A 19190-nucleotide genomic window follows, 5' to 3' on the forward strand; every position below is an offset into this window, starting at 1 on the left:
AAAAGCCACCTTTTTTCTAGAATGAGCGTCTTTATATTCTTAAAGATGGAAGCACGATCCGCAGAATGATGTCTTGAAGCTTTTTTAAGAAAACAAGACTTATATGCGCACTTAAGCTTTTCTTGCAGCAGACTTGCTTTTGAATGTGTACCTTCTCCCTTATAAATCTCATTTCAGCTCACATGACTAATCTCGTCACTTATTGATCTGCTGGCCACCGGTGTAGTTTTGACTCAATCCAAATTTTGTGGAGAGGATTAAGCTCTAGAGTAAAGTGGCAACTCCCGCCCAACGGTGCGCCCGGTACTGATTCCATGTAGAACTCATGTAAATTGGAAGAAATAAGGTTTAACATAGTATCCCATTTAGTGGCTGACTTTTTGACGAGTTGTTTATGACCAAGTGCTCTGTTGATTTGCTCAAGTTTCAGTTCATTGGCATCACCTAGCATAAATATTCCGCGATTAGGGTGTTTACTAGTTACATAATCAGCACTTAATCGCATTTTTTCTAGAAATGACTTTCGGTCATTCACATTCTGGCCCGGTGAATAATAATATGAACAAACAGTAATTCCAGTGAATTTGCGTTGAAGCCGTTTAGGCTGCAGAAAAACCCAAATCTATTCATCATACTTATTTAAACGCGGGATTTCAATTAATCTTGCTTTAATGTTATTATACGAGTTCTTTTTTCTTCAGAGGGTGGTCATATGGGCGAAGCTTAACAAAATTATTATAATCTAAAATTTCTAGTAATTCAGGATTCTGTCGGTGCACTTCAGTAGCAACTAAGACTGAAGCTTAAACTATATTAATCAAACTCACACACTTTATCCATAATCAAACTTTCTCCGTTGCCGTAAGGAAAAGTTGGGAAATTAAAATCATCTGAACAATACTCTTTCAGCTTTGTCGTACAGTTTACCTCAACAATAAGAGTGAGAGGCTCTATTTGTGAACCTGACTCTAGGCTCCTATCCATGTATTCATGCAGGGTAAATGTAGCAAAGGGGTTCTGAACGAGGCACGTGATTGAAAAGGCCGCTATGAGTTGATGTTGTTCAGTGGGAGTGCTCTCTGGTGCCGTAAGAAGGACTGAGGCAGGGAAAGTGGGCTAGGTAGACACGGAGGGGGGAACGAAATTTTCTGTGATGGAATTTGGATGGGTATGTAAAACTACGGCTTTTGGTACGCGGGAGAAGTCTGTCGCACCAGAGAGAGATCCAGAGGAACCAAATTGTAATAATCTTGGTACAGGGAACTGTGAACTGAAATTATACTCGGTAAGGGTGTGGCCTCCCTCCGAAGTCCATTCCCGTTTTTTGTCAAATTCTTAGTACTGCCATCGTACCCGTGTGAAGGATTAGCTTATTTCTTAGAGTATATCCTACTAAAAAACTTTGGAATAAAAACATTATACTTGTCACAACCGAAACAACGACCTGACAAAACAGAACAATTAGAAACATGGTCAAACGAACACGAACCCTTATTGCAAGAACCCGTCAGAAAATATTTACAAATATGGAGCCGGTTACATCTTCTTCTGTGGTTATATTTTGCACGTAAAAATCCGTGCAAACTGATTTCGTTTTTGGATTTTCAATTACACGCTGATCACCCTTTTTTCCAGCTAATTCTTTCGCTGCCTTCACTTTCATTTACCAGAAGTTTCTCATAAACAATTTTTATATCTGCATAGGATTTCGTAGTAATCTTATTAGTATTTAAAACAAAAGTGTCATTATTATCCTCTTTCAAATTCAGCATACAACCGGAAGCCGTTAAATTATTCCTGTGTTCAGGAGCTTGATCCTCTACCATAGTAATAGAGGATTTGTCAGTGGGATTTTTACGTTCATGAATAATTGATTTCATTTCAACATTATTAACTTTACTGTTCCAGTCAATGTCATTGCTAATCACCTGGTTTGTCACTGGTTCGAACGCCCTTGACCTCTCAAACGAATTTATTAAGGGCAATACAGCTTTTTCTGATTATTTTTACTTTCACTGGATTGACTGCATTATTCTTTGTTATATCACTGTTTTGAGTTGTAGGAAGGGATTCAGATATAACGGTCGAAATGTATCTTAATACCTCTTCTAGTCTGGATATCAAGGATATCAAGATTTCTCTGGCAAGCAAAATATTTAACACAGGGATTTGGATACGTTATATTTTCACTGGCAACATATGAGTACTTTTTAGTGTCAAATGATACATCACGTGAGCAGGTGCGTAATTTTCCAATGGTGGTGTTAAGAGTATAGGATGGGTCGACAGAAAAAACGGTCTGGCCCTCAATATGACAAGAAACGTCAAGAGGGGGGACGTCACTTCCTGTTGTAAATAGAAAGAGACTGGAGTGAACTTCTGCAAAGAGGGGAGAACCAGCGATTTAAGTTTTTTTTTAAGATATTAAGCATCCTAGCTCTTGAATTTTGAGAACGAGGGGTAAGAGCTGAAGATAAAACTGTAGAATTCAGGGTATTTTGAGGAACTTAGAGGAGCAGTCAGGACAGCACCAGCTCTTACTCCAATTAGCTGTATCAATTCTGGCACACTTTTCCGCTCCTACATGAAACTAAATATTGCACCCTCTACATTTCACAGAGTTTGAAAAGACTCTCATCTTAAATTTGGGACAAAGTAGTCTTTGTCTAACCATTGTTTTTTAAAAGGTTAATGGCCCAGCTATAAAACTTGTTTCAACAGTTGAGCCAAAAACCTTGAAAAGCAACAAAAACCTTGAGCCAAAAACAGCTTTATTGGACTTTGATTATGACAGAGCGCTGTCATAATCATTAAGCGCTGACATGTGGATTAACAAATTCACTTGCGCCGTCCATTTTAATTTTTCTATAAGAATCTTGTTCAAATATAGATTCAAAGGCTCTACAACTTCATCGCCTCTCTTTGAACGCAATGGAACAGCATATGCATAGCGACTAAAATACTGATTGCAAGAAAAATATACTTGTATGGGCTGCTGTGACGTCTTTGAATCTTGTCTAAAGTCAAAAGATCTGCCTACCACATAACAATGGGAACAAAGCTTTAATGTCTCGATAATGATTACCACGAACTCTACAATTTCTATGAAGAGTTTAGCTTGGTTCATTCTGTAAATAGCCTGTCGCCAACATGTTTTCAACTCCAGTGATTCGGGCAAATGTGGTGGTGGAACTTAAACTTCCCGCTACCTTCATAAACCCTTTTCAAAAGTTGAGCTATTTTGAACGTAAACGCGGTGTGATGCGTCCGCTACCCTTTTGCATATTAACTTTGGGTGGAGAGACGCCTGCGTTTGACATATTTTAAATCATCACCGCTAATTGACGTTCTTTCTGAAAAATATTTAAAAACATCTTTTGATATTTCTCCATATTCACTCAATCAATGTCAATATTGCTATTTCCCATTTAGACTTTTTGGTAAATTTGATGACTTTAAAAATTTAAACAAAATAATGTCAAACGATTAAAGTCTATTACAATTTGCAATTAAATCTGACACCAAATCATTTAAACATTGACTCTTGTAATGGATGATACCACTATAAACATGACATTTTCAATGAAGATTTTTATATTTTTCTCACGATACGATTGAGACATTAGGTGTACAACACGTGATGAAACTTCAGATAAATCTTCTTCTTGTTTTGACGGTAGTTTTGGTGGTGATGTTGAATTTTCAGAACTGGGGGGGTTGACCAATGACATCTACTTTAAGCGGTCCGTCACGACAAGGGTTTATGCCTATCGACACGTTGAAACTCAATTGAAGCAAAATTAGTTTTTCATCATCGGTAATTGTCTAATTGTCAATTAATTTATCAGGAATATATTCAAAGTGCTCTTTTGGGGAAAGAGAGAGTTCTATTGGCGTCAATTTGTAAGGTCTAGCATTTCTAGAGAATAGTCTTTACAATTCCTGCGATTATCGGCAGAAATAATGAAAAGAAACCACCACCTCTTAAACAAGCTGTTGCCATTCAAAATCTTTTCCTTTCTCTTTGCAATCTAAGGCACGTCCAAATGAATGATGTTGCTGTGTTCGTCACCTAACTACATCTCGTAGTTGAAAATTGCCTTCAGTTAAATTTATACAAAGCTCAGATAGAAGATTAATAAATTCATTTTCAATACCGTGTTTGAATAAAGCCTTCACAAGCTGCTACTTTGAATTACCTAGGACGGAAAATAAAAACCTGTTTTCAAGTAGTTTCTTCCGTGTCATGATGGCGACTCATGACTTTGTTTCACTATTCACAGGTAGATATACGGTAATTTCATTGTCAAAAATATTGTGACTATGCATAAATCCTCGGGTATATTTCGATTGAGATCCAATAGAATGTAAACATGAGGTTTATCAGTAGCTTGATTATTATAAGCCAGGATGTATTTGATTGTTTAAAGTTATAAGAGAACATGAATCGTGAACAACCCTATAAATGATATAGTAAGTACGACTCAAAGCAAGCGTTCTCATACATTTACTCTAATGAATGAGATCGTGGAGGACAACATTTAAAGACATTTTTAGATGATGATACTGGGCTGTGAATAAATCTAATATCTCCTGAGACCCTTCTTCAATGCATTCTGCTAAATCATCAATAATCTTTCACGAGTGTTTAATTTTGTTTGGCTCAAAATTAAACACTTCAATAATCGTATGAATTTTACGTCCAGTGCAAAACTTTTTATTTTATCTAATGGACTTTTGCCACACGCTACAGCAATAATAGATATTTTTCAGGTTTCCTAAAAACATTCTATTACGATTTTGAATTATTTTTGTTAAGAGATTTAGTTTACCAGGCATTGAAGCTCTGCAAAGAAATAATCTGAATGGAATTTTAAATTGATACATGTTACCCTTTTCGCTGTCGAAACACGACTAACCAAACCTAACCTCTATTTGTTGAGTAAATACTCAAAAACTAAAACATATGGTTGCTTTAATTCGAACAAATGTACTATCAATTGTCGAAATACTTACAATTAATTTATAATCAGCTAAATATATATTTACATTGACATTGAAAGATAATATTTAACAAACACTTAGAAAAGTGTGCCACCCGGAGGACCAGACGTGACTGGATATCTTCAGAGGACACGGAAGCCAGAGCGTCGGCAGGAAGACAAGGCGTCCACTGCGAGTCGGGGTGATCCGACACGATTGCATTTTTTCGAGCATCAATTCCACTTTTTTCAAAAAAAAAATTAATAAAAAAAAATTATAGAAAACGACTAGAAAAACAGACAGCTGAGCTAGAGAGTGTCAGGGATAGAACTTGAAAAAAAGGTAGGACAGAAAGAACAGATCCTACTCCAACCACTTACTGAGCTGTTTCCAAACCGAGGCGCCGTCAATACTCTAAACATACGTTTCGATCTCAAGTAAGGTAACGTAAGGTAACATTTCAGTCACCGTGTGGTTATCTTTCAGCTATCTTATCAATTGAGTATCTTTGCACGTGGGCATAAGAGACATCAGTTGCTTCATGTTTCTTAACACAATTCGAGTTTGATGGATCATAAACTTCCGTGAGTCTGGCCTCAATGTCTAGTACCATCTTTTCAATCTACAGGAGCTAATTCTGGAAATTCTTAAACTGCTTGATGGCATTATCGCTTAAAACAGTCTCCATGGACTGGTATGCATGACACTTACAGTGCCTCAAGTGATTTTCATTTTAATTCTCTATCAAGTATTAATCAAGGATTAAGCGGTGAGCCGTTACCGCTTTTCGTGGTTCCCCATATCACTTTCACTGTGAGGGATGGGCACCTATTGTTTTAGCATCCTCTCAACCTCGCTGGGTAGTGATTGTATCTAAATGTTGTCTAAAAATTCTGCGTCAAGGGTGGGGTACCTCACGAAACTATCTAAATCATAGTTTGGGGGAGATGTACTAATAGGGATCAATCCTGCACTTAAACCCCTCTCATATTCACTTTACACGGGGCCCTTACATAGATTATCGCGAAATTCCGACGGCGGTGACTGGATAGCCGTCTCCGTGTTCTCAATATAGGTCCCTAGTGCACCAGGTAATGCCGTTAAGTGAACATTAAAATATTAAGAGCTTATTAATTCACTGAAACGATTTTGGTTTCATTCTAAAAAGGATTTATATTATGCTGAAAGAGAATATATTAGTCGAAAAATTTCTTTTGGGGGACGCTTGCTTATACCTAAGAGCTAGCGTTCAGAGCTAGAAAGACCTCACTACCGACTAATGATTTAATGAGAAGAAATTATTCCATATATAGTCGAACAGTAACCCTTCGGATACATTGAGACCACACTACCAACTAAAGGTTTAACGAGCAGAAATTACATCGTAACTATTCACCCAAAGTGACCAGACCAGAAATTACCCAATAAATTTAGGTAAGTTTTCCCCCTCTTATTGTTTCGGGTATTATAAAGTTTCCCCTAGAAATTATGAGTCTTAAAAATTACACTGGCGGAGGGGATGGTTGCAGTTATGTCTATTGGCAGGGTGTTACTCGCTTCTATGCCATTAAAATCATCCAGTAAATTGTTAATCAATAGATCTAAATCATAGTTATTGGGAGCCTAGAAAAAAGAATTAAATTTTTAACCACTTGAAAATTTATGACTTTAAGCTGTGAAAAGAGTATGTTATTTTTCTAAAAAAAGAAGAATATTAAACTAAGGACCAGAGGCTCCTAAAACCCTTCAGAACTAACGGGCAGTGTCCTAAAGTGTCCCATGATTAACCAGAAGACAATGTGTTAACTTAACTATTTCTTTTGTGACCGGCAAGAGCAGCACCGCTCTGGACTCTTTATTAACCCGAAAAGAATGGGGTATTTTCATTGTGACGAAAAAAACAATTAGGCAATGCCCTCAAATTCTCCTCTCCAAAAGAGGTTCCTCTTCAATATTAAAACACTAAGTTTTCAACACTAGAGCGCCTTTTTTTAGAAGCAGCAAGATCCTAGTTATTCTCTCTTTTATTAACTCGAAAAGAATGCCATAGTTTTAACAATTTCTGTCTTAGGAGGGCCGAGGGAGTCTTCAATCCCCCTCTAAACTATTGACAGAGCTGCCTATAGTAAACTAAAAGGAATTCCTTACTCTTAATTTTACTTACTACTGAACTGTCAACTTCGCCATGGCTGGATGGTACATAGGGTCTGCCAATCCCATCTTGTATGGGGCAAATATTTTCCTCATATTAAAGAGCCAAAAGGCAGCGCATTCCTCTTGTTTTGATGTGGGTTACGGATAGGCCGGCACTCTTGTCATACACGATGACTGTTGGTGTTGAAGGGCCCGAGGGTTCTTGAAGAGGCCGCATTCTTATCGCATTGAATGCTTGATTTAAGTCCCACATCGAGTAACCTTGCTTTTTTAAGAGAGTAACCACTTCCTGGTTGTGGTTAGCCTGAACTAAAGATTAAATTTGATTTTTCTTCATATAACTTGAGTCTTAAAGTCATAGATTCCTGTTAATTTCATCTCTAATAAATCATTTCCTTTGTCCTCATAACCATGAGGACTGCCAAATTTCCATCTTTTTATATATCATTGTCTAGTATTCAAGCTTAGAAGCAAGATTGGGAGCACTGAATTGACACAACACATTTTCTTTGAACAAGGCCTAAAAACAGCGTTATTTAGATTGCATAGGATTGGCTCTTTTCTGTAATTGAGTTAGAAAAAACTTTTCTGCGAAATAAGCTTTTCAAAGAAAAGTAAAGAATTCCATTAAAGCAAAAATGGATCAAATGATCTACCTAAGTGAAGGTGATTCATGTAATGAATATGGGAAAAAATGGAATATTTTGACAGAAAGCTTTGAATTAATGAGTATGGTTCACCGTAAGTATTTTTTGCGTTTTTATTCTCTTTATAATAAGCAATAGTAAAAAGAAAACAGTCTATTATTTATACTTCAGTTAAAAAAGTTTTATACAAGAGCATTTAAATGTAATCGAAGAACATTCTGAAAAGAATCAATCAATTCGAGTTTCATAAATCACCCCCCTTCGCCCTCATACCCCTGGTGCCTGCTTACTTTCCCCCTTTTACATCAATGCTAGAAACCATAGTTTTTACGGCCCGTGAGGATAAACATGAAAATAAGTTTTTCAAAGAAAAGTAAAGAAAAAGGATTGAAAAATTGGCATTATGCAGCAGTCTGATAATTTTAATAAGGGTAAATACGCTTTTCCCTTTGAATATTCACCCCTTCTTTCATAATTGGAATTTAGCAGACAATAAGCGCCCCTTTTTTGTGATTAACCATAACTAGCCAATTTGATCAGAATTTAGATTACCCTCCTCAAAAATCATAGATTATGTTTAATCATAACTCAACAAATTGATCAGAAAATGTTTCTAAATTGCGATTCTGTCGTAATATTATAATGTTCAAATTTACCTGACAAAGGGGTGCAGATATTAAGTAATGTTTTACCCTTGCTGTTGGTATGTGCTTCAAAGTGGTTTAATAGGAGTCATGGCTCTACAGTAAAGAATATTTTCACGTGATAAAATTAGACAACTTTATCACTGAAAGAACCATGCAATAAGAGGAGAGAGGGGGTTATAGCTACTATTGCAATATAGAGAGTTTTATCAGCTCAAATCTGGGTATGCGCAGCATTTTTTTGGTGGGGGTATATAGAGACAGACTTACCTGTTGGTATCCTTAAGACATATCTTGTTTTTTAAATCAAGTTGTGCGTTCAAACTTCAATACAACACTGATGAATTTCAGTTCTAGTGGCCGGTTTTATACTCTCCAGAGGCAATAGAAAATTAATCAGTCTCGTTAGAAGAATAGCGGATCAAACGACGCTTCTGTTTCTTGAAAATCGAGGTACACCTTATGTTTACCAACAAATCTGTTTTCAATGAAAATCAATAGACGTTTAGTTTTCTATAACGGGTCTGCTCATAGAAAATGGTTGAAAAAATCCTTTTTTTTCTGACACAAAATGGTTATGTGTGGCTGAAACATTCGGTGATGAGCAATTGGGACCATGCCCTTACTTGCAAGGGTCCCCTGAATGTTATTCCTGGCCCTCATAGGTTTTTGAAAGGAAAAAAAAACACTCTATTATTTAACATCCCAAAACCTATTATGTAACAACGAAAGAAGTGCTGATCTGGTGGGATCCTGATGGCTTTTTAAAGAATCAAAAGACTATTATGTAACAAGCATAAGAAAACAAACCCTATGACGTAAAGTACACGTGAATTATAACGTTACAGGGAGGCGCTATAGTATTTCGTAAGACCCGGGTGCACATAATAACGTCTTGAGGGGCTAGCAACGTGAGGCTTACCCCCTATGTGTGTGCCCGAATCCACAGGGCAGTCACTACTATTCCAAACTACGATAATGACCTTAGCCAAGAAGGATTCTGAAATGTGGGCACTTCCAAAGCCTGAGGAATATTTTTTAGGTTGTTCAAATAGGAATTGTCTCAGCATAGTCTTAGGGACTACCTTGCCTGCCTGTATATTAGATAATAAGCTCTCCGGAAAATTTGGTTGGACCTTCTTAGGGCTATCATGAATTAAAAGTTAAGGTAGATAGTCCATATCTATGGGATGAAATTTAAGAGATTGCCCAAAAATTTTCTTTTCGTTGTCCATCTTGAACTCCACGAAAATAAGGTTGTCCCTAAATGGAGGGGTAAGAAGTCATAAAGAAAGATTTAACAGAAATTTGAAATTCACGTGAATTTATATGTCCTGTATAAAAATATTAGTAAGAGGAAGGAATTTTTGAAGGTAATAAAAGTTCAGCTTGTAAGAATAGACTTGAAAATTGATGTCAAGATGACAAATATCAAGATGTCAAGATGATCTTAGGTGACTACAAAAATCGATGACATGACTGGCTCCACTTACCTTTGAAGCATCATCAGTAAAGATGGTTGATGGAGGGAAGATGTAAAATTCAGAATAACCAATGTTCAGGATGTTTTTCAAAGTTAAAATTTTTTGAAAGAATAGAAATATGAGTATGCGAAGATAAGTTTAGAATATCGGAAGGCACGGTAATGACAGTGGTCAAGTATGGTCCTGAATACTGGGTGCTTTCAATCGTTTAGGAATATCTATTGAATGTTTTCCAGAGGAATCATCTAAACATTCTTGGGTACTCGTTCGACTAACCGTATATCAGACAATAAGCCGTATGAGAAATATGGTCCCACATTCTATCCACATCTATCCCACATTCTAGAGTTATAATGAAAGAAATTTAGGATGGTTAGACAACTTCTTGGAGGAAGGATGACAAATGGCAAAAGTCTGTGCTCTGTGGATATCCATATGGGGCCAAATGAAAAGCAGGTCAATGGCTAATGAAATAAAAAGCTGATGGAAATATGCTTCATTAACTTTATAATTTTGAAATAATCCAAAGATACATCTTTAAAAATTTTGATTTTTGGGTATGAATTAGACCTCATTTGGGTCAAGGGGGGGGGCATTTTTTTTAATGTTGTCGTCTTTTGTCCTTCAAGTTTTATGGTACATGATGAAAATAAATTTTTCCCAAATGAAATTTCACAGGGTATTCAAATAATTAGAAGGAATAACTTGTTATAATAGTATCGGACTAATTCGTAATTGAAATAAATGAACAATCCCTAAGCACTGACATCGACTATAGATGACCTGTTTTCAAGCTGTGAATCCAGCTCACTGAAGTTTTTCTTTCTTTCAAAGTTTGGCCTTAACATCCCCACTTTCTATTCTTATCCTCCTATACTTGTAAACAGGTTTTCTTGTATTTGTTCAAGCAGCATCGTTCTATCATCTACAATTTCTTTCTACAGATCCTTTACAGAATTGTTATTGTACTTTTCTTATAAAGAAGTTTGGCTCTTTTTAGTCGTTTCTTGTGCTTAATAAGCATTTTCCTTTTCTAATCATTTGTCATTGTGAGTTGTTTTAGCATGCTTTTTACTGTAAGCAAAATCATGTATCTCTGTTTAAAGATGAAAGCCAAGGATTTGAACGTGAAACAGAAAGTTATTTTAATCCGAAGGAGTTTTCCTTCTACATGTCTAAGTTCCATATTCTTAAATGGATCAAGAAATAGAACTTGACCATAGATATTGAAAATTAATGGAATAGGCCAGTTAGGGTAGGGGACAAATAACGACTTCAAAGTCCTTATGACTGACAAGTTCTAAGAAGATAATTGTTCATAGTTTGGTCTTAAAAGTTTATCATAAACTTTAGGCTTTAAAAAAAGCCAAACGTAACAGAGAATTTGCCAGAAAAGGTGCAAAACGTTACAGTAAGCGAAAGTGATAAGGATGTATATTTTTTTATACAAAATTCTTAAGGTTCTTAAAGTTCTAAAATTCTTACTTTGGCTTTAAAAAAGATGACATTCAAATAATACTCTATTACTTGAAACCAGCCAAAAAAAGCAAAACACATGTTTAGTATACCTTTTGACTATCAAAAGACTCGCTGAGCAAGTTTTCGTCATCTCCCACCCCTTTCTCGGGTCTTAAGACCTCGCAAATCCCAGTCACTTTGTTCACACCAGTGCTTTGACCTTAACAGTTTTGACACAGATAAAACTAGAGGTTATCAAGACAAAATCAAAAATGTTTTTTCCTCCCCCTAAATTTTTTTTTTAATTTTAGGGTAGTCCTCCATTCTCCGAGATCGAACAGAGATACGTCAAACGAATAATTTTATGATAAAGTAGGATATATTTATCCTACTTATGATAAAGTAGTTAAAAGTACTGAGCCCGAGAAAAAATATTTATTTTTAGAAAAAGGGAAAAAGAATCCATAAGAATGAAAGTTAACTTTAATGATAATTAAACCATCAACATCATTATATGAAACCCAATGGCAAGAGGTTTGCACTTTCACTTAGAAAAATACGAATTATGTTTAAATAGCGTTGGAGCGTGCGTATTCATTGTTAGTTTTTTGTTGATAGTTTTGGCTATTTTCGGGGGTTGTTTGTGTAGAGACAACAATCGTAAAGCGTCGGGATGAAAAAGTTTGAATGAAAATTAAAGGTTTTAGTGCACCATTATAGCATTAGGCCAGTGTTGCCAGATGTAGCATAATTATGCTGAACATAGCATAATTAGGAACCAAAAACATCCAAGCATAATCCTCCTTAAGATAGCATAATTGTAGCATAATCTAAGACGATGTAGAACAACTCATAACGTCACATCAATAAAACGAACACCAAAGATGGTCTATCGAATTTTTCGACCAAACTAAAGTAAAATTTCGGCACAACGGCAGACTACGAACCATCTGGTATTATTTTTTGTTCTGATCCTGTGGTCTCAGTTCTATGGCAAAGAAAAGCGCGCGCAAGATATTTGAATTTAAAGACATGTTGTGACTGTTTGGATTGGATTGGTGAAGATGACTGATGAAATTTTGAGATTTAGAGGGGTTTCATATTGTTGTTGTTGGTGGTGAACGGTGAGAGAATTTTGCTGTGCAATTAGGCCTAGCCCTTTCAACCAAAGGCAATGTTTCATGGTTCAAGAACTGGTTGATAGCTACTATATACCAGCTGACACCAGCTAGACACCAAACTATCGCCGAAACTCCGAAAGATTTTGTGAAAATTTTATGCTGATCAATGCGCAAAATGAGACACTTTACCGACGAAAGAGTTTTTCTAGATCTGGCAGAACTCGCCGAGAGGGTGCTTTCCCTATCGCATTTGAACGCAGACTCAAAAGGAATTTTTTCTTGGATCAGTAATGTCAAGACAAAAAAGCGGAATAGGTTGAAGAAAGAAAGTATTGTAGCCGTACTGGTCACAAAATCGCGACTAAGAACAAAAGATACAGTTTGCTACAAATATGTCCCTAAAGACAATCAGATCAAGCTCCACAATTCCGAAAACCTCTAAGTAGCCACCTCACCCCCTGGTTAAGAAGTCGATTCCGAAAGCGAAGATGAAGAAGATCATTTAATATGAATCGCATTTTTCCTTCTTTTTTTAATGAATTTGAAGTAAAATTTTGATGATTATATAAGACACTATGTTTTTCAAATGCCGCCAACCGCTTGGAGAAGAAAGACGACTTGCGAAAAAAGACGAAAAATGTGAACCAAATTGTGAACCAAGATCCTTCCCCTGGACATAAAAAAGCCTTTTTACTTATTTTCTATGCTATTTTACCTTTTCTTTGCCTCCTTTGTTTATACCCCACTTTTCTTCCCTTAGCGGGTTAAAAATAAATTATTAGGCTATTATTATCACATTATATTCTATTCAGAACCTTTATTAAGATAAGACAGAATTCGACTTGTCTTAACTGATCAACTTTTTCGTGAAACCTGGGAAAATATGAAAGCGTAGCATAAATCTGTCCAGAAAAAGCATAATTTTAGGCTTAAGGAAGCATAATCCTCTCCGTCCGATATGGCAACACTGCATTATGCAATTAGGCAATCATTATAGCAATTAGGCAGTTTAAGTATTTTAGATAAAAATGTTTGCAACATGAATGGGTATTTGGAGGTTTTGAGAGCTCAGGGTGCAATAATAGGTTTAAGAATAAATTTGGTCAAACGGTTCGTGATAACAAACTGTAAGTAAAGATTGAGTTTAGGTAATAGTAACTGAAACTGTAAAGCAGGGAGTTTCGATATAAACTAATGAAATTAGAAGAATTCTCTTTTTATACTGATTTCAAATATATGGAAGTTAAGTGGAGAGTTACCCATGGCCAGCTACAAGCCGGAGAAAAATTTACAGGATTATCACAAAATAGGCTAACACATTCAAACAGGGAAGTGAACATGATGAAAATTACAGTATCCAATCAGCGTATTAGAGAACCCTATTGCAGAGGTGTTACATGCTCTTATGTACAAACATGTGGAACGCTGCATTTTCCCAGAAAAAAACAAAAAAAATCACCAATGCGTGTTTCTTTTCCAGATGTGGTCGTATTGAGTCAATGGTCCTAGAACATCCGGAAAAGGCTCACTTAAATGGAACTTAAAGTTCCAGTTCCCTTTTGTTGTACCCAAGAAAGATTGAGCCAAAGGAAAGTGACACCTCTGCGGCACCGAGGTTCGATTTTTCCCTAAAGAGGGCCAAATTGCTATCGATTGAAAATTCTGAGATAGCCAATACATTTAAATGTATAATTATTCTCTGAAAGTTCCAACTTAATACCCAAATCTATTCTTGAAATACACTCTTTTTACAATGTGTATGTACATAGTGTCTTTTGATTTTGTTTAAATTTCCTCTCAATATTTTATATATAGCAATGTGGTAGTAGTAGTAGTAATGTGATAATTATAGCAGTAGTATTAGCATGCAATTATTACCTTTTCGTCAATTATTCATCTCTCTTATCGTTTCTTCGAAGTTCCAATTTAATATACTTAGTCATTACTGAGTTAAGCCCTTTTGACAACCCGTATACGCATAACGTGTTTTTATTTAGTTCAATCTCCTTTCAAAATTCTCTGAAAGGCTCACCTGAATGTTCTTTGTCCTTTTTGAGAATAATAACAATCTTTATCAAAGTGAGTAACATATGCTATGTGTAGACAATGAACGAATTGCCTAACTTACAGCCATTCGCCCGAGGGCTGTGGGGGGAGGTTGACAACCCTAAAAGCATAATTTCTAGATTTGTCAACAATGCTAAAAATGATAGATGTCTGAAAATTTTGATTGGATGTTTGTTTTGGGAAATGATGGGTGCGGGATGGGGGGCTTATTGTCCTAAAATCACTATTGACTCTTAGAAAGAGCACTATAACTTCTAATATCCAATCAAATGTCCTATCCAAAGTTTAAATGACCACCCATCCCATTAAAATCTTATGTGTCCCCAAGGCATAATTTACAACCTTTGCCCCAAGAATCTGGTGGGTCGTGTTAACCCTGGAAGCATTGTTACATTTCCTATCAGCTACTTTGAAGAAAATGGGAATTTCAGAATTTTTAACACATACGTTTGGGGAAAAGAGTGTGTTGGGGGGGGGGCTAATTGCCCTACGTCACTTTTGACTCTTAAAAGGGAATTACAAATTCCAATTTCCAATTAAAAGATACTTTTCTAAAGTTTATACAACCTACCTTCCATATAAAGCTTATAAGCCCGGGGTATAGCTTACGATCCTTGCTCCAGGTTCTGAGGGGCTGCATCAACCCTAAGGCCTTGTTAGATGATCTTAAGACTATTTTGAATAAAATGGCTATCTCGATGTTTGTATCAGTTGCATTTGACGAAAAGAGAACGTTAGGGGGAGGGCTAGTTGCCCTTCGATCTCTGACTCTTAAAAACACAATTAGAAACTCTGATTTCCAACCTGGAAATGACCTGATTTCCAACTCTGAAGTTTATACACCCACGCTTTCAATACATTTTATATGTCCCGGGGCTTAACTTACCATCCTTTCCCTGAGGACTGTGGGGGGGGGGGTTTAACCTCAAAGACAATTACTGAACCTTTCAACTACGCTGAAAAAAATGGCTATCTCAAAATCTATACTAGATATGTTTGGGGAAATGATGGATGTTAGGGGGGTGGGGCTGGTTGCCGTCTAGCCACTTCACACTATTTAAAAAAAAGCACCAGCCCTTTCAATTTCCAATGGAATGAGCCCTTTTCGAAGTTCCTATGACAGCTCCTTAGATACGGAGTGCCCTGGTCTTTAAAAATCAAAAACAAAACAAATTCATAGTATATTGTGCCCTTGTCACTCTTTACTTAGGCAAAGCTATTGCACTGCCTATGGTGGTTTGGCCTCCTTTTCCGATTTCTTTCCCTCCACTAGATAACTATGAATACCTGTTTTTTGTATTTTCACTAATTTTTGGTACTTTCTTCGGAATGATTGAAATTGTAAGGACATTGCACCCTTCCCCAGGTTTTTGTAAATATATTTTTGTCTCATTCTTACATCATCGTGGATTGACACCACTTGCCAAAAGTGAAAAATATATTGTGGAAGCTGAGAAGGTAAGTCTGATACCAAGAAGAAAATAATTTCGAATTGACGTCACTTCGAACTTTATCCGTTTATGGGTCAGACAACTGCCTAACAAAACCTCCGGCACCATGTAAACCATTTCTCTTCTGAAATATATCAAACAGCTCGTGGTAACGAACTGTAGTAAGGAGCGACCCAGCTCAATAGTAACCAAGACTCTAAAAAATGGAATTTTGGTACCAATAGCTACATCAAAAGAATCGCATTTTAATGCTGAAAAATTTGCGTTATTTTAGAAAATAGGGGGAAACACCCCCCAAAAGTCATAGAATCTTAACGAAAATCACACCATCATATTCAGTGTACAGGGACAGGATAGGGAAGACAATGCAACCTATTTTGCAAGATCAGATTCATTTGCTCTTGACATAAAAATTCTTGTCTTGTCATAAGAATTACATTGTTACGGCCATTTTACTGTTTTAGCAAGACCTGTTTTAGAAATAAAGGCCTTTAAAAGAAGCCGGAGCATTTTAAAGCATTCTACCATTTTATCAATGCTTCTAATTTTGTCACTATAGCTTCTGTCAGTCCAGGATATACATCGAAATTCAATATTAGCTCTATTTCGAGCTTATACTTATAAATTTACTTATGGAAAATGCCAATGGTGGGAAATTCAAAGGACTCCAAATAAGTGACAATCAATAAGAACTATTCAAACAGCCCCAACAATAAAAGTGACCTATGTAAGGAAAAGATTCTGTAAAATTAATTGGATAAGGGATAAAGAATCATTCAGAGCCATTAATTGCGCATACAGCGTGGAATTGACGTTTCAATTCCTGGGTCTTTTTTGGAGGGACAGGTTGAAGACCTGTAGCCCAACCTCGCGAGAGCGGGAAACGAACGTTGGGCCGGTATTACCCAGTTGAGCATCAATCTACTGTACTATGACAGGGTGGTATGGAATTAATAGATACAAAAAATAACCAAAAGCAAGACCACTGTTTACAACTGAACGCAAATGACTTTATTTTAAACTGGATGTTTCAAATTGTGCAATGGTAAATATTAGTGGGATTAATTTAAAAAGGCTAATTCTCAAAAGAAACTTCAGAGCAAAGTTAAGATTAATATAAAAATTTATTACCTTAAATATGAGACAAGCAGTAATTCCCCTCTCCCTTATCTTTTACGCTAAAGTTCAACGGATGACTTAATGAACAACAGCTAGAATTCAAGAAGTGTAAAATAAACTTAGTAGTTACAATTATGTATTTTACCCACCAAGTTTCAGCATATTTGTTTGAAAATTTAAATCTAAAATTATTTACGCCTTTTTTTTAATTTATTTATTTTTTTCATATTTTATTTACTTTTTTTAGTCTGAACATATTTATGTTAGCTTGGGCTTCTCTTTTGTTCAGAATTCAGAGTTTTATTCACCAATAAATACGAAATGAAAATAAAATAATTTTATTCCCCCTCGAAAGGCTCCAAGACGAGGGATGCAAGGGGGATCCATGGCCATGTTCAGTTAAATATTTATTAAGCTAAAGCATCGAGCTCTGCTTTAAACTGTTAAGACTATAACCACTGTTATAGCTTAACAATAAACTATAACACTTAACTAATATAGTTTAATATTTTATACTTTTTAAACTATACTGTTTAAGCTATCAAACAGTTCGTGGTAACGAACTGTAGTAAGGAGCGACCCGGCTCAATAGAAACCAAAACTCTAAAAAATGGAATTTTGATACCAATAGCTACATCAAAAGAATTGCATTTTAATGCTGATTTTAAATATATAAGTTTCATCAAGTTTAGTCTTACGCACCAAAAGTTACGAGCCTGAGAAATTTGGTGTTATTTTAGAAAATAGGGATATCAGAGAACCCTACTGTAGAAGTTTCAAGCTCCTATCTACAAAAATGTGGAATTTTGTATTTTTTGCCAGAAGCCAGATCACGGATGCGTGTTTATTTATTTATTTTTTTTTTCTTTCTTTCTTTTTCACAGGGGTGATCGTATCGACCCAGTTGTCCTAGAACGTTGCGAGAGGGCTCATTCTAACGGAAATGAAGAGTTCTAGTGCCCTTTTTAAGTGACCAAAAAAACTGGAGGGCACCTGGCCCCCCCCCACGCTAAGTATTTTCCCAGAGTCAACAGATCAAAATTCTGAGTTAGCCGTTTTATTCAGCGTAGTCGAAAAACCTCATAACTATGTCTTTGGAGACGACTTACTCCTCCACAGTCCCCGTGGGAGGGGTACACGTTACAAACTTTAACCAGTGCATAGTAATGGTTATGGGAAGTGTACAGGTGTTGTATTCAGGAGGATTTTTTGGTTGGGAGGAGGGGTTAAGAAGAGGGGGATATACTGGAGGAACTTTCCATCGAGGAATTTGTCATGGGGGAAGAAAATTTCCATGAAGGGGGCGCAGGATTTACTAGCATTATTTAAAAAAAACAATGAAAAAATAAATGTGAAAAAGTTTTTTTTTAGCTGGAAGTAAGGAACAGCATTAAAACTTAAAACGAACAGAAATTATTACCCATATGAGAGGCTCACCTCCTCCTAATACCTCGCTCTTTACGCTAAAGTATTTTTAGTAATGTCAACTATTTATTCTACGGCTTTTGTGATTCAGGGGTCATTCTTAATGAATTGGGACAAAATTTAAGATTTAGTGTAAAGAGAGAGGTACTGACGAGGGGGCGAACCCTCTCATATGTGTAATAAAAACATGAGATTAAAAATTCTTTACGTAAGCTAGTTTAGAAGTTACGTATATCTTTTACCAATAAAAAGATTCGTAAAAAATTAAAAGTTCTAGTTGCCTTTTTAATTAACCAAAAAATTGGAGGGCAACTAGGCTTCCTCCCCTGCTCTTTTTATTCTCAAAATCATTCGATCGAAATTATGAGAAAGCCATTTAGCCAAAAAAATAAATATGCAAATTTTGTTTTAATTATTTCTCTGCGGAGAGCCAAAATCAAAACATGCATTGATTCAAAAGCGTTCAGAAATTAAATAAAAAAAACAAGTTTTTTCAACTGAAAGTAAAGAGCAACATTAAAACTTAAAACGAACAGAAATTACTTCGTATATGAAAGGGGCTGCTTCCTCATCAACGCCCCGCTCTTTACGCTAAGGTTTTTTACTGTTTTAAAAAGAAGAGTTGAGAGAAAGAGTC

At 36.1% G+C, this 19190-nt stretch overlaps 1 protein-coding gene across 1 annotated transcript in view; it reads right to left on the reverse strand.

Annotated features, from left to right (window-relative positions):
• Positions 1-19190, reverse strand: part of LOC136035282 (nephrin-like) — a 255108-nt gene that overhangs the window by 28780 nt on the left and 207138 nt on the right. The window lies entirely within an intron of this gene.

Source organism: Artemia franciscana, chromosome 14, assembly GCF_032884065.1.
Source record: "Artemia franciscana chromosome 14, ASM3288406v1, whole genome shotgun sequence".
Classification (NCBI taxonomy): Eukaryota; Metazoa; Arthropoda; class Branchiopoda; order Anostraca; family Artemiidae; genus Artemia; species Artemia franciscana.